Source organism: Bos grunniens, chromosome 23 (genome assembly GCF_055505025.1).
Source record: "Bos grunniens cultivar Pamir isolate PY7600 chromosome 23, Bosgru_T2T1.0, whole genome shotgun sequence".
NCBI classification, from domain to species: domain Eukaryota; kingdom Metazoa; phylum Chordata; class Mammalia; order Artiodactyla; family Bovidae; genus Bos; species Bos grunniens.
This window is the reverse complement of record NC_141187.1, coordinates 1,056,770-1,072,696: the sequence shown is the minus strand read 5'-3', so window position 1 is coordinate 1,072,696 and position 15,927 is coordinate 1,056,770. Positions and strand designations below refer to the sequence as shown.

General features: G+C 36.9%; 2 pseudogenes; both read left to right on the top strand.

The window, feature by feature from the left end:
* The first annotated feature begins 6,589 nt into the window (after positions 1-6,589).
* Positions 6,590-7,508, top strand: LOC147346482 (olfactory receptor 4A47-like; annotated as a pseudogene).
* A 6,237-nt stretch (positions 7,509-13,745) lies between these two features.
* On the top strand, positions 13,746-14,922 carry LOC147346481 (olfactory receptor 4A47-like; annotated as a pseudogene).
* Positions 14,923-15,927: the final 1,005 nt, after the last annotated feature.

Here is a 15,927-nt window from a genome sequence, read left to right as displayed (position 1 = left end):
TTCTGTCCATGGGATTTTCCAGGTTAGAATATTGGAGCAAGTTGCCATTTCCTACTCTGGGGATCTTCTTGACTCAGGCATAGAACCTGCATCTCTTGTGTTTCCTGCATTAGCAGGTGGATTCTTTTCCACTCTGCCACTTGAAAAGCGCTCTGTAAGTAGTTATAATTTTGGTATCTGCACGGAAGGAAGTGATCTCAGGGTTTTCCTACCTGCATGTTGACTACTCTCTCCTATATGTCTGTCTTTATGCCAAAGCCACACTGCCATGATGACCATTGTTTTGTCGTATGTTATAGAACCAGGAATAGGAAATCCACCAATCTGTTCTTTTTTCAAGATTGTTCTGCTGATTTAGATTCCCTTGAGATTTCATATGAATTTTAGGATGAAGGTTTCTATTTGTACAAAAAATATTGGGGGATGTATTAGGGATTGCATTGAATCTATAGATCACTTTAGGTAGCATTGACATCTTAATAATATCAAATAGTCCAGATCATCAGTCCAGAAAATAAATGTTTTCCATTTATTTGTGTCTTCTGTAATATCTTTCAGCAACATTTTTGTAGTTTTTAGCACACAAACCTTTTCCTACTTTGATTAAGTTTGTTCTGAGGTAGTTTACTCCTTGACACTGTTGTAAATGGAATTGTTTTCTTAATTTGATCTTTGGGTTGTTCATTGATAGTATAGAAATTCAACACTCATTCTCAATAAAAAACTCTCTCAAGAAACTGGGTATAGAAAGAGTGTACCTCAACATAATAAAGACTTTATAGAACAGTTCCATAGCTCACATTAGACTCAGCATTGGAAGGCTGAAATCTTTCTTGTTAAAAATCAGGAGTAACATAAAAGTGCAACCACTTATCACTTAAAGAAATCAAAAACAAAGTACTGTGAAAATTTTTCTTTGAAATTTTTTTTGAGTTTTCTACATATAGATCATAACATCACCAAAGTGAAACAATTTTATAATTAATTAAATTTTACTGTCTGTAACAGTGATTCCAATGGTGGCCACTCTCTGGTATTTGAATCTCAACTTAAACATCACCTTTTAGAGAATATTTATTCTAATTATTTTATCATAGTGTTGAGAGGGTAACAGGCAGGAAGGCCAGAGGTCCCCAATGGGGCAGGAGGAAATAAACTGCAACTGGCAGATTTTTTTTTCCTTCTACACAAAATTAAAGACACCTGTATCATGTATTGAACCTGGACTGGCAATTCGTTTCACATATGATATTATACATGGCTGGTGCACTTGGATAACCCAGAGGGATGGTATGGAGAGGGAGGTGGAAGGGGGTTCAGGATGGGGAACACGTGTGCACCTGTGGAGGATTCATGTTGATGTATGGCAAATACAATACAATATTGTAAAGTACTTAGCCTGCAATTAAAATAAATAAAGTATATTAAAAAATAAAATAAAGACACCTGGTTCTGCCTTGAGCTAACCAATGTGTTTTTCTTATGTTAATGAAACTACGAATTTTCTTTGGAATTTGCCTTTCTTCAAAATGGTTCTGCCGAAGGCTAACTTTTTTCCTTTCCCTAACCTTGGGCTGAAAATGGCTCAACAAACCAGTATTCCTGTCAATTGCTTTTTGGCCAGGGGATGACACACCTTCAGTTCAGTTCAGTTCAGTCGCTCAGTCATGTCCACTCTTAGAGACCCCATGAATCGCAGCAAGCCAGGCCTCCTTGTCTATCACCAACTCCCGGAGTTCACTCAAATTCATGTTGATTGAGTCGGTGATGCCATCCAGCCATCTCATTCTCTGTTGTCCCCTTCTCCTCCTGCTCCCAACCCCTCCCAGCATCAGAGTCTTTTCCAATGAGTCAACTCTTCACGTGAGTTGGCCAAAGTATTGGAGTTTCAGCTTTAGCATCATTCTTTCCAAAGAAATCCCAGGGCTGATCTCCTTTAGAATGGACTGCTTGGATCTCCTTGCAATCCAAGGGACTCTCAAGAGTTTTCTCCACCACCACAGTTCAAAAGCATCAATTCTTCAGTGCTCAGCCTTCTTCACAGTCCAACTCTCACATCCATACATGACTACAGGAAAAACCATAGCCTTGACTAGACGGACCTTTGTTGGCAAAGTAATGTCTCTGCTTTTGCATATGCTGTCTAGGTTGGTCATAACTTTTCTTCCAAGGAGTAAGCGTCTTTTAATTTCATGGCTGCAGTCACCATCTGCAGTGATTTTGGAGCCCAAAAAAATAAAGTCTGACACTGTTTCTACTGTTTCCCCATCTATTGCCCATGAAATGATGGGACCAGATGCCATGATCTTCATTTTCTGAATGTTGAGCTTTAAGCCAACTTTTTCACTCTCCTCTTTCACTTTCATCAAGAGGCTTTTTAGTTCCTCTTCACTTTCTGCCATAAGGGTGATGTCATCGGCATATCTGAGGTTATTGATATTTCTCCCGGCAATCTTGATTCCAGATTGTGCTTCATCCAGCCCAGTGTTTCTTATAATGTACTCTGCATATAAGTTAAATAAGCAGGGTGACAATATACAGCCTTGACATACTCCTTTTCCTATTTGGAACCAGTCTGTTGTTCCACGTCCAGTTCTAACTGTTGCTTCCTGACCAGCATATAGGTTTCTCAAGAAGCAGTTCAGGTGGTCTGGTATTCCCATCTCTTTCAGAATTTTCCACAGTTTATTGTGATCCACAGAGTCAAAGGCTTTGGCACAGTCAATAAAGCAGAAATAGATGTTTTTATGGTACTCTCTTGTGCCATCCTATTTCAAAAGCGCATATTGTCAGACAGGTCTGGTGAAACTCTCTCAGCCTGAGGTGTCTTTCTTATGTGATGAATAGCTTTCCAACAGACATAAAACACCTTGCTATAAACTAGCAAGGGGGCACTCTTTCTGTCCCCTTCTGATGTCTATGTCAGAAGCTTTCCCTATCTCTATTATACTTTAATAAAACTTTGCCACACAGAAGTTCCAAGTAGTTAAGCCTCGTTTCTGACCCTGGATTGAAATCCCCTGCTCCAGAGACCATGAATCCTGGCATAACACCCGGCTTAAAGGAGCAACTTTTCAGTGTAATTTTTTTCCTTTTATTTCTGTCATAGTACCCTATTTGCTTTCTTACAAGCAGTGAATAAGGCAATTCTTGCTTTATTAAATTTTCTCCTGTATTGTTTGACTCATAAGAACATAAGACACATGCAGGAAGGAGTTTTTACATGATTTCCATCCTGTTTTATTAAGTGCTGTGTTCTCACTCAGAGTATAGTTCCTGGCTTTAAATAGGTAACTTAAAAAAAATCAGATAAATAATTAAGTATTATATCTAAATTTTAGTGAGAAAATTATTGTATACTTAACCTAAGTTCAAGGCAGAATAAATTTAGTATTAAATAAAAGGAAAGAAAAATTGCTGTTGCAGGCTAGGAATTGCATGCCTAGCTAGTCTAACTGGAAAAAAATGATTGAGCTGATTATTTTTGACTCGTAATAACATCATGATGGTTCTAAAGGAATTTTTTTCTCCATGTTACACTTTCAGACCCTAATTATGTGATTTGACCCAAATGTATCTTCACACACAAATGCACTTTTAAAATTTTGTGGAAAATCCCAGTGAATTTAATTAAGAAAGAATCAGTCTTGGACACAGTCCAGCTTCAAAACTCAATGATAAATGTGGTTAGAAGGGGCAAAATGTCCAGTGATCTTTGCCCCTTTGGGGAAAAGAAGTGACATTATTTTAAGAACTGATATAAAATTTTCAGGTGGTCCTTTGTTAGGCTGAAAACATGGCATTAAAAAAAGAAAAACAATGCAAGAATGTCTCTCAAAATCTCAAGTTGACTAGTCTGTTCTACATCATGGTATATTAATGAGAGGGACTAAACAACTAAATGGTATTCTTATATTTTGAAGTTGGTAGGAAAAGAAATTACTAGAGACACATTTGCTTGGGAAAAGATGAATGTTATCTTCCTTCAAGACATAGGATTTGTTTATAATTTTAATCAATTGTCCTAACATGGTAAATATTTATTTTTGTGCATGTATGTGTCTATGTGTGTGCCCCATGAAATTTCTTTTAAATAATCTATAGTGTAATTAAGACAATCTTCTGAATAACCAAAAAACTACATGAAGAAAGTGGACAGACAGCTGAATGAAATAAAATATATCCTGGAGTACTACTGCATCCTTTTGCCTTTATTGTCATACTGAATGAATAAAGAATTTGAAGTTTTTATGAGTAACTTAAGAAGTTTTCCTTCAGATTGTGACCAAGACTCCACAAGGTAACACCAACAGTGAAGACTGGGATCCAGGCTTCACAATTATGTGACTTTTATTATGTAAGGGATTAAATTCCTTTGAAATAAGTCAAGCTCAGATTTAATTCTGGTTTGACCATTGAAAAATAGGTGATCTTCACGTGTACCCCAATGTTCATTGCAGCACTGTTTATAATAGCCAGGACACGGAAGCAACCTAGATGTCCATCAGCAGATGAATGGATAAGAAAGCTGTGGTACATATACACAATGGAGTATTACTCAGCCATTAAAAAGAATACGTTTGAATCAGTGCTAATGAGGTGGATGAAACTGGAGCCAATTATACAGAGTGAAGTAAGCCAGAAAGAAAAACACCAATACAGTATACTAATGCATATATACGGAATTTAGAAAGATGGTAACAATAATCCTGTATATGAGACAGCAAAAGAGACACTGATGTATAGAACAGTCTTTTGGACTCTTTGGGAGAGGGTGGGATGATTTGGTAGAATGGCATTGAAATATGTATAATACCATATATAAAACGAGTCACCAGTCCAGGTTCGATGCATGATACTGGATGCTTGGGGCTGGTGCACTGGGACGACCCAGAGGGATGGTATGGGGAGGGAGGAGGGAGGAGGGTTCAGGATGGGGAACACATGTATACCTGTAGCTGATTCATTTTTATATACGGCAAAACCAATACAACATTGTAAAGTTAAATAAAATAAAATAAAGAAAAATATGTGATCTTGGGATAATTAATTAGATGTTTTAAACCTTCAGTTCAGTCACTCAGTCATATCCGACTGTTTGTGACCCCATGAATTGCAGCACGCCAGGCCTCCCTGTCCATCACCAACTCCTGGAGTTCACTCAAACTCATGTCCATCGAGTCGGTGATGCCATCCAGACATCTCATGCTCTGTCGTCCCCTTCTCCTCCTGCCACCAATCCCTCCCAGCATCAGGGTCTTTCCCAATGAGTCAACTCTTTGCATGAGGTGGCCAAAGTATTGGAGTTTCAGCTTTAGCATCTGTCCTTCCAAAGAAATCCCAGGACTGATCTCCTTTATCATGGACTGGTTGGATCTCCTTGCAGTCCAAGGGACTCTCAAGAGTCTTCTCCAACACCACAAAAGCATCAATTCTTCGGTGCTCAGCTTTCTTCACACTCCAACTCTCACATCCATATATGACCATACAAACCTTAGTTTCCTCAACTATGAAATGAGGATTATAGTGTGACGTAGTAAACTGTGAGTGCTTGATTGGAATTCACTACAGGAGTTTTAAGAGTGGAGTAAGATAATCAGAACAAGATTCAAAAACAATCGTACAAGCCACTTTAGGACAACAAGTTTTTCCTGGCAGAAATAAAAGTAGAAAAACACAGCAGCAAGCTACTGCTATTGGCCAGGAAGGAAATAAAACTTGTTATATTTTGAAAGCAGAGACAACAGAATTTGTCAAGTGTGTCGATAAATAAAATTAGAGCAGTAAAGCAGTGAAAAAAATTCTAAAGTTTTTTGTCTGAGCAATTACATGGAAGGTGGGTACCATTTACTGAGACAGGGAACTCCTTTTATATTGTGGAAACTTAAAAAAAATTTTATATGTATTAAATTGATATCTAGTTATAGATGCCCAAAATAGTATGTTGCCTATAAGGGTTAAAAATAAGTAGAAAGATAGGGGGTGGACACAAAATTAAAGTGCTTCAGCATTTATGGTGCCGGAAAAGGATGAATATCCAGGGTACGGTCATAAGGATTCTCCATGTGATGTGAGACTGTTCAAGACAGTGACCTTCAAGTCACAGTTTGATCCACTTATACTGACTATGGAAATTAGCTTGATTGGTATCAAGTGTTGCACCTTTGTGATGTCATATATGATGCATATTTTAAAGGAATTTTCTTCTCATCTTCTCTTGTGCTTTCACTTTTCTTTTAAAACTCAGATAAAGCTTTCTCTCCTCTCAAACTTCTTTCTTGATTCCAGTTTGATTGATATATTTTTACACTGAACCTTGGCTTTTTGTGAATACCCTTAAGATGGCTCTTATTATATGGGCCTTAAATTGTCTGAATCCTCATCATGTATCATATCATGGAGGGTAGGAAACTATGCCTCATTCAACTTGGTAATCAGAATATTTATGACACATTGCATTCAAATACTCCACAATACTCTTTTAACTGAATAGATTAAAAAAGGTTGAGATCATAGTGCATAATAAAAGTTTTCCTCTTGTTTTGTAGGTAAACTGCTAATATGTGAAGTCAGCTCCTGTACAGACTAAATGGAACCAAGGAACAATTTAACTTTGTCTTGCTGGGCCTCACACAGAATCCAAAGGAGCAGAAAGTCCTTTTTGTTCTGTTCTTGCTCTTCTACATTTTGACTATGGTGGGCAATCTGCTCATTGTTGTGACTATAACTGTAAGTAAGACCCTGAACTGGGCAATGTACTTTTTTCTTGCCTGTTTATCATTTATAGATCTAATGTATTCCTCTTCTATTACCCTGAGATTGATTTCAGACTTGTTCCTCGGGAAAAACACCATTTCCTTTGAATCTCGCATGACCCAGCTATTTACAGAACATTTTTTTGGTGGTCTAAGATATCTATTCTGTTGGTCATGGTTTATGACCACTATGTGGCCATCTGCAAGCCCTTGCATTATTTGGTAATCATGAGACAGAGGGTGTGTGTTGTGCTGCTGGTGGTGTCCTGAGTTGGAGGTTTTCTGCACTCAATAATTCAACTTAGCACTGTTTATGGGCTCCCATTCTGTGGCCCCAATGTCATTGATCACTTTACATGTGACCTGTACCCCTTATTGAAACTCGTGTGTACTGACACCTATGTCATCGGCGTCTTAGTGTTGGCTAATGGAGGACTGATATGCATTATTTTATTTCTGCTCTTACTTGTCTCCTATGGAGTCATCCTACACTTTCTGAAGAATCTGAGTCAGGAAGGGAGGCGGAAAGCCCGCCAGACGTGTAGTTCCCACATCACTGTGGTTATCTGCTTCTTTTTTCTCTGCATTTTCATGTATGTGAGACCTGCTAAGGCCTTCCCCATTGACAAATCATTGAGTGCATTTTATACAGTCATAAGCCCCATGCTGAACCCATTAATTTACAGTCTAAGAAATTCTGAGTTGACCAATGCTATGAAGAAACTCTGGAGAAAATTATGTCTTATCAAGTAGCAAATGATTGCATTATTCATAGTGAAGAAAGTAATGTAGTGTTAGTGCCAGTCTCCTTGGAATGTAAGTTTTCATAAATCTGATGCAAACTTTCCATTTCTATAAATGATTTATGATAATTATAACTAAAAACAGAACTACATGTCTGTGTATTAATAATAGTTTCTCTACTAAAATGTAACCTTTTAATGTCTGTTTTATTATTGCATCTAGAAAGCTGATATGCAGTAGGGAATCAAAGATAATATTAGTCAATGAAATTTTCACAGTTGCACTAATTTTTACTTAATTTCTGATTTACTTTCAGTACAATCTCAGTTTTATTTTAGCAATATTCTTTTATTGTATCTTTTTGATTGTAATAGTTAAAATATTTAATGCTACACAGATTATCCTTTTTGTTCAATGTTATTTGCATTACATATGACATTTTAGGGTGATATTTAATTTTAAATAAATTATTGAATATATGCTAGATATTAACATATATATAATAGATTTAAGCAAAATTCAGTACTGTAGAATAAACCTTACAAATCCATCCCAAACCAGAGCCCCTCCCATTTCTTCCAGATGGAGTCACTCAAACAATAATCTTTGCAAAAATGAATGTGTTTGTAACTGTGCTTCCATATATGAATTTTGCATTTTACTCCTCAGCCTCAGTTTATATAGACCTAACTCATTCTTTTTCCTCATACTGCTTAACTGTGGTTTGAGGATACACTAACATTGATGTATTAAATCCTGTTCATGTTTTCCTTGGTCTTTTTCTATGAGAAATAATTATACAGTGAAATCTTTTTGAAATTTTCTAAGTTTGAGTTCCTAGAAGTGGACCAGTTGAATCAACTGGTATATTTATTTAAAAGGCTGAGGTTTATAACTATTGGCAAAATGTCACTGATGACCAAAATTGTTACCACTGCGAGTGGAAAAAATTTTTTGATCACATTCTGAACAACCAGTGCTTGATAAGCATTTGTAGTATATGGAAGCCTGATTAAGAAATTGTTTCATTTGTGTACTTTAAAATTTTAATTTTACTGGCATAATGCAAAGAAATAGAGGAAAACAACAAAATGGGAAAGACTAGGGATCTCTTCAAGAAAATCAGAGATACCAAACAAACATTTCATGCAAAGGTGGGCTCGATAAAGGACAGAAATGGTATGGACCTAACAGAAGCAGAAGATATTAACAAGACATGACAAGAATACACAGAAGAACTGTACAAAAAATATATTCAAGACCCAGATAATCACGATGGTGTTATCACTGACCTAAAGCCAGACATTCTGGAATGTGAAGTCAAGTGGGCCTTAGAAAGCATCACTACGAACAAAGCTAGTGGAGGTGATGGAATTCCAGTGGAGCTATTCCAAATCCTGAAAGATGATGCTGTGAAAGTGCTGCACTCAATATGCCAGCAAATTTGGAAAACTCAGCAGTGGCCACAGGACTGGAAAAGGTCAGTTTTCATTCCAATCCCAAAGAAAGGCAATGCCAAAGAATGCTCCAACTACTGCACAATTGCACTCATCTCACACGCTAGTAAGTAATGCTCAAAATTCTCCAAACCAGGCTTCAGCAATATGTGAACCATGAACTTCCTGATGTTCAAGCTGGTTTTAGAAAAGGCAGAGGAACCAGAGATCAAATTGCCAACATCCGCTGGATCATGGAAAAAGCAAGAGAGTTCCAGAAAAAATATCTATTTCTGCTTTACTGACTATGCCAAAGCCTTTGACTCTGTGGATCACAATAAACTGTGGAAAATTCTGAAAGAGATAAGAATACCAGACCACATGACCTGCCTTTTGAGAAACCTATATGCAGGTCAGGAAGCAACAGTTAGAACTGGACATGGAACAACAGACTGGTTCCAAATAGGAAAAGGAGTATGTCAAGGCTGTATATTGTCACCCTGCTTATTTAACTTCTATGCAGAATACATCATGAGAAACGCTGGGCTGGAAGAAGCACAATCTGGAATCAAGATTGCCAGAAGAAATATTAATAACCTCAGATATGCAGATGACATCACCCTTATGGCAGAAAGTGAAGAGGAACTCAAAAGCCTCTTGATGAAAGTGAAAGTGGAGAGTGAAAAAGTTGGCTTAAAGCTCAACATTCAGAAAACGAAGATCATGACATCTGATCCCATCACTTCATGGGAAATAGATGGGGAAACAGAGGAAACAGTGTCAGACTTTATTTTTTTGGGCTCCAAAATCACTGCAGATGGTGACTGCAGCCATGAAGTTAAAAGACACTTACTCCTTGGAAGGAAAGTTATGACCAACCTAGACTGCATATTGAAAAGCAGAGACACGACTTTGTCAACAAAGGTCTGTCTAGTCAAGGCTATGGTTTTTCCAGTAGCCATGTATGGATGTGAGAGTTGGACTGTGAAGAAAGCTGAGTGCTGAAGAATTGATGCTTTTGAACTGTGGTGTTGGAGAAGACTCTTGAGAAAAGACTGTGATGACCATTATATCTACTACTGCGGGTAGGAATCCCTTAGAAGAAATGGAGTAGCCATCATGTCATGGTGAACAAGAGTCTGAAATGCAGTACTTGGATGAAATCTCAAAAAGTACAGAATGGGGTCGCAAAGAGTCAGACACAACTGAGTGAGTTAACTGAACTGATGATAGAGCTGTGTATGACACATCCACAGGGAACGTTAGACTCAATAGACAAGTTGAACACTTTCCCCTTAAAAAGTAGGAATAAGAGAAGTGTGTACACTGTCACCACGTTTTAGAAACACAGACCTTCAAAACTTTTCTTGGAATTTTTAGAGTTTTCTACAAATAGATTGTATCATCTCTGAAGTGATTTTATAATTAATTAAATTTTACTCAATTTTACTGTTTTTAACATTGTTTCCAATGGTAGCCACATTCTAATGTTTGGATTTCAGCTTCAACATCACCTTAAAAATCATCTTCTCTGATTACATTATCCATAGAAAAATTTCCTCTTTTATTTCTGTCACTGTACTTTATTTGTTGTCTTATAGTCAGTGAATGGGGATTCCCTGTGGCTCAGATGGTAAAATGTCTGCCTGCAATGGTGGAGACCCGGATTTGATCCCTAGGTTGGGAAGATCCCCTGGAGAAGGAAATGACAAACCACTCTAGTACTTTTGCCTGGAAAATTCCATGAACAGAGAAGCCTTACAGGCTAAAGTCCAATGGGGTCACAGAGAGTTGGACACAACTGAGCGACTTTCACTCACTCATTCATGGTACAGTTTCTGGCATTAAATAGGTAACTTAGCTTAAAAAATAACTACTGTATACATAACTAGTAATTGCATATCAACTAGTGACAAAATTAAAATTGATGCTTTTAAACTGTGGTGTTGGAGAAGACTCTTGAGAGTCCCTTGGACTGCAAAGAGATCCAACCAGTCCATTCTGAAGGAGATCAGTCCTGGGTTTTCTCTGGAAAGAATGATGCTAAAGCTGAAACTCCAGTACTTTGGCCACCTCATGCGAAGAGTTGACTCATTGGAAAAGACTCTGATGCTGGGAGGGATTGGGGGCAGGAGGAGAAGGGGACGACAGAGGATGAGATGGCTGGATGGCATATAACTGACTCGATGGACGTGAGTTTGAGTGAACTCCGGGAGATGGTGATGAACAGGGAGGCCTGGCATGCTGTGATTCATGGGGTCGCAAAGAGTTGGACACGACTGAGAGACTGAACTGAACCAAAATTTAAGGTAAGCAAATTTAATATTAATTAAATAAAAAGAAACACAAATTTGTTGTGGCAGTTGGGAAATATGTCTTTAGTCAAACTGGGACAAAATGCCTGGTCTGACATTTCACTCCTGAGTTGCAATAACTTCATAATGGTTTTAAGACCATATTTTCCTCCATGTTTCACTTTCTGACCCTAATTATGTGATTTGACCTTATAGTATCTTTACATGTACTGGTAGTTTAAACATTTAGTGGAAAATCTCAAAGAATTTAATTAAGGAAGGATTGATATTGGACACATTCCATCTTAAAGACTCAGGGATAAATGTAGCTAGAAGGGAAAAGTGTCTAGTTATCATTGTCAACATCAGGAAAAAGATGATATCTTTTTAAGAACTGATGTAAAATTTCAGGAGGTCCTTTGTTAGGCTTAAAACATTGCATAAAAAAGAGAAAAACACAAGAATTTCTGTCAAAATCTCAGTTCAAGTATTCTAGCTTTACTAACAAAATGAAAAGAGAAGACCTAAGCAATTGAATGGTATTTTTCTATTTTGATATTAGTAGGAAAATAAATTCTTAGAGACACATTTTCTTGGGAAATGACTGGTTGCTACCTTTCTATGTAAATATAGGATTTGTTTCACTTTTGGATAAATTATCCCAATGTGGTAATTTCTTTCTGTATATGCATGAAATTTCTGTAAATAACTTATACAAATAAAAAACTCTTTTGAATAGTCAGAAAACTCATGGAGAAAGTAGACAGACACTGGAGTGATATAATTATTTCTTTAAGAAATAATGCAAACCTTTTCCTTTTGTTATCAAACTAGATGAAAGAAGAATTCAAGATGCATACGAGTGATTTTAGTATTTATTCTGAAGATAATGAGCAAGCCTCCACAAGTAAGGTTAATAGTAAATAGTGGGAAGTAGGCATCATAATTGTGTGATTTTCTTTACTATTGAGGAAATTTAATTACCTTGAAATAAATCAAATTTAGAATCAATTCTAGTTTTATCACTTAAAAATATGTGACCATGGAAATATTAATTTAATGTTCTATGCCTTAATTTCTTCAACTATGATATAGAGATTACAGTTCTCATTACTATAAATTTAATGTAATATATTAAATTGTGAGCACGTGATTGAAACTGACTTTATGTGCATACATACTCAGTAGTGTCTGACTTTTTTGACCCTGTGGATTGTAGCCTACCAGGCTCCTCTGTCCATGGGATTCTCCAGGCAAGAATATTGGAGTAGTTTGCCATTTCTTGCTTCAAAGGATCTTCCCAGTCCAGGTATCAAATCCAGGTCTCCTGCATTATATTCACTTTATATTCACTGATAGCTTTAAGAGAACACATTTATTGGAGACCAGAATAGAAGTGGAGAAACAGGGCAGGAGGCCATTGTTTTGGACCATGAAGAAAATTCAAGTAGTTAATGATCCAATTTGTGATGTATTTAGAAGTAGAGACAACAGGGTTTCCTAAAGGTATCCCTAAGTAAGATGAGAACACTAGGGAGTGAAGAACATGGTCAAACTCCTGGTTTGTTTGAGCAGTTATATGGACATTGGTATTTAATAAGATGGGGAACTCCCTTTTTATTGTGGAATATTTAAAACTTATTTCTAAATGTATTAAATGGATATCCAATTGCACGTCCAAAATTGGAGATGTTACATATATTTTGTTTTTCATTGTTTTACAGCTGTCTCATAGTTCTTTCTATTACCCAGCAAAATAAAATGTAACATGTGCCAGGATCCAAAGCTCCATTTGTAACAATGGTTATGTTTTTATAGTCTTTGCACATATTTATGTAGAATTTTAAGACAAAGGTGAAAATAGATGGAAAGCTAGAGCCTGGAGACAAACTTACAATGCTTCAGCATTTACTGATTAGAAAATGAGGAATATCCAACTGAAGACTCTAGGAAAGAAGTTTCAGTGAGGTTTGACACAATTCAAGACAGTGACCTTCTATTTATAGTTTTATCTACTAACTGAATATTGAAATTAGCTTAAATGGATCTCAAGTATTATACCTTTGTGACTTTATATATGGTGTACCATTTAAAGGAATTCCTTTATCATATTCTTGTTTCATTTTTCCTTTAAAAAACATTTTAAAAATTGCTTCCTCTGTAAAGCCTTCTCTGACTTCAGTTTGATTGATATTATATTGAGTTTGATTGATGTTATGCTTTAGCTTGATTAATATATATGTATATTGACTATAAACTTGTGTGAACATTCTTATAAAGGTACTTACTACATGGTTCTGGAATTATCTATTCACTGAGAGTAGGGAAATATGTCTTATTTAACTTGGTATTCATAATGTCTGTGACACATTGGACACAAATAATTCATGTAAATTCTTTTAACTGGCTGACTAAAAAAGATGAAGCTTATAATGCATAAACTGCACCCCCTCCCCGCCATCTTCTTTTGTAGGTAAACTGCTTTAATGCGTGAACTCAGCTCCTGTCCAGACTGGATGGAACCATGGAACAATGTAACTTACTTTGTCCTCCTGGGCCTCACACAGAATCCAAAGGAGCAGAAAGTCCTTTTTGTTCTGTTCTTGCTCTTCTACATTTTCACTCTGGTGGGCAACCTGCTCATTGTGGTGACTATAACTGTCAGTAAGACCCTGAACTCACCTATGCACATTTTTCTTGCTTGCTTATCATTTATAGATCTAATGTATGCCTCTTCGATCTCCCCTAGAGTGATTTCAGACTTGTACTTTGGGGAAAATACCATATCCTTCCAAACTTGTCTGACCCAGCTGTTTACAGAACACTTTTTTGGTTTATCAGAGATCGTCCTTCTGCTGGTGATGGCCTGTGACCACTATGTGGCCATCTGTAAGCCCTTGCATTATGTGGTGATTATGAGGCAAAGGGTGTGTTTCATGCTTCTGGTGTTGTCATTTGTTGGTGGCTTTGTGCACTCAGTAATTCATCTTTTCACCTTTTATGGGCTCCCATTCTGTGGCCCCAATATCACTGATCACTTTCTCTGTGACATGTTCCCTTTACTGAAACTCATCTGTACTGACACCTACATCATTGGCATCTTAGTTGTGGCCAATGGAAGACTGATGTGTACTATTGTTTTCTTACTATTACTCATCTCCTATGGAGTCATCCTGCACTCTCTGAAAAACCTGAGTCAGGAAGGGAGGTGGAAAGCCCTCCAGACCTGTGGTTCCCACATCACTGTGGTTGTCTGCTTCTTTGTTCCCTGTATTTTCATGTATGTGAGACCTGCTAAGACCTTCCCTATTGACAAATCATTTTGAGTGTATTTTATACAGTCATAACCCCCATGTTGAACCCATTAATCTACAGTCTAAGAAATTCTGAGTTGACTAATGCTACGAAGAAGCTCTGGAGAAAAATATGTTATTCCAGGTGGTAAATAAGTGCATTATCCATCATGACAAAAGTATTTTAATATTAAAGCAAATAATCTTGGAGAGTAAAGATTTCATAAATCTAATGGAAAATTTTCATTAAGAGATTTATGAAAATATTATTTAAAACTTAACTACATATTTGTGATATTATTAAGTTTCTCTGCAAAAATGTAAAATGTATAATGTCTGTTTTACTAGGGCACCTAGAGAGGTAAAGTACATTTAAAGTGGGGAGTCAATAATAATATGCTATTTACTAGTGAATGACAATTTTATAAACACAACATCTTTTGCTCAATTTTTGATTCACTTTTAATTCTTTCTCATTCTTTGTTTACTTTAGTAGTATTTTTTGGTTTTACCTTCACTATTTTTATTGTACTAGTTAAAAAATAAAGTTCTATATAGACCATCCTCTTATTCAATTTCATTTGTGTTACATATTATGTTTTAATGTATTATTTAATTTTTTAAATAAAATGAAAATGAGTTAGTTGCACAGTCATATCTGACTCTTTGTGATCCCATGGACTGTAGCCAGCCAGGTCCTCTGCCCATGGAATTCTTCAGGCAAGAGTACTGGAGTAGGTTGCCATTTCTTTTTCCAGGGGATCTTCCCGACCCAGGGATGGAACCCCGGTCTCCTGCAGTGCAGGCAGATTCTTTACCATTTGAGCTACTGGTGAAGCCCACTGTATTGAAAGTATATAATAATTCATATGAAATACAATTTATGGAAAAGTCTGTACTGTAGAGTGACAGCCCTGCTCATCCCAAACTGGAGCTCCCAGTTCTTGCAGATGCAGTCTCTCTGCTGCTGCTGCTGAGTCGCTTCAGTCGTGTCTGACTCTGTGCAACACCATAGATGGCAGCCCACCAGGCTCTCCCATCCTTGGGATTCTCCAGGAAAGAACACTGGAGTGGGGTGCCATTGTCTTCTCCAGCAGTCACCCTGCTTTGTTTCTAAAATTCTTTAAGTAACGATCTTTGCAAAAATATGCATTTTTCACATAGTTTTGTTACTATGTCTCCGTGTATAAACTTTGCCTTTTACTTCTCAACCTTCTGAAGGTTTTTACATACAAGTGTGTATAAAACTAACGTTCTGTTTTCTCATACTGCTTAAGTGTGTTATAAAAATACAATAGCACTGATGTATTCAGTCCTATTCATGTTTTCATCAGTTTTTTTCTCCACTCAGTTTGGAAAATGCCCTTTTGACACATTCCAAAATGATGCTTTTGAACTGTGGTGT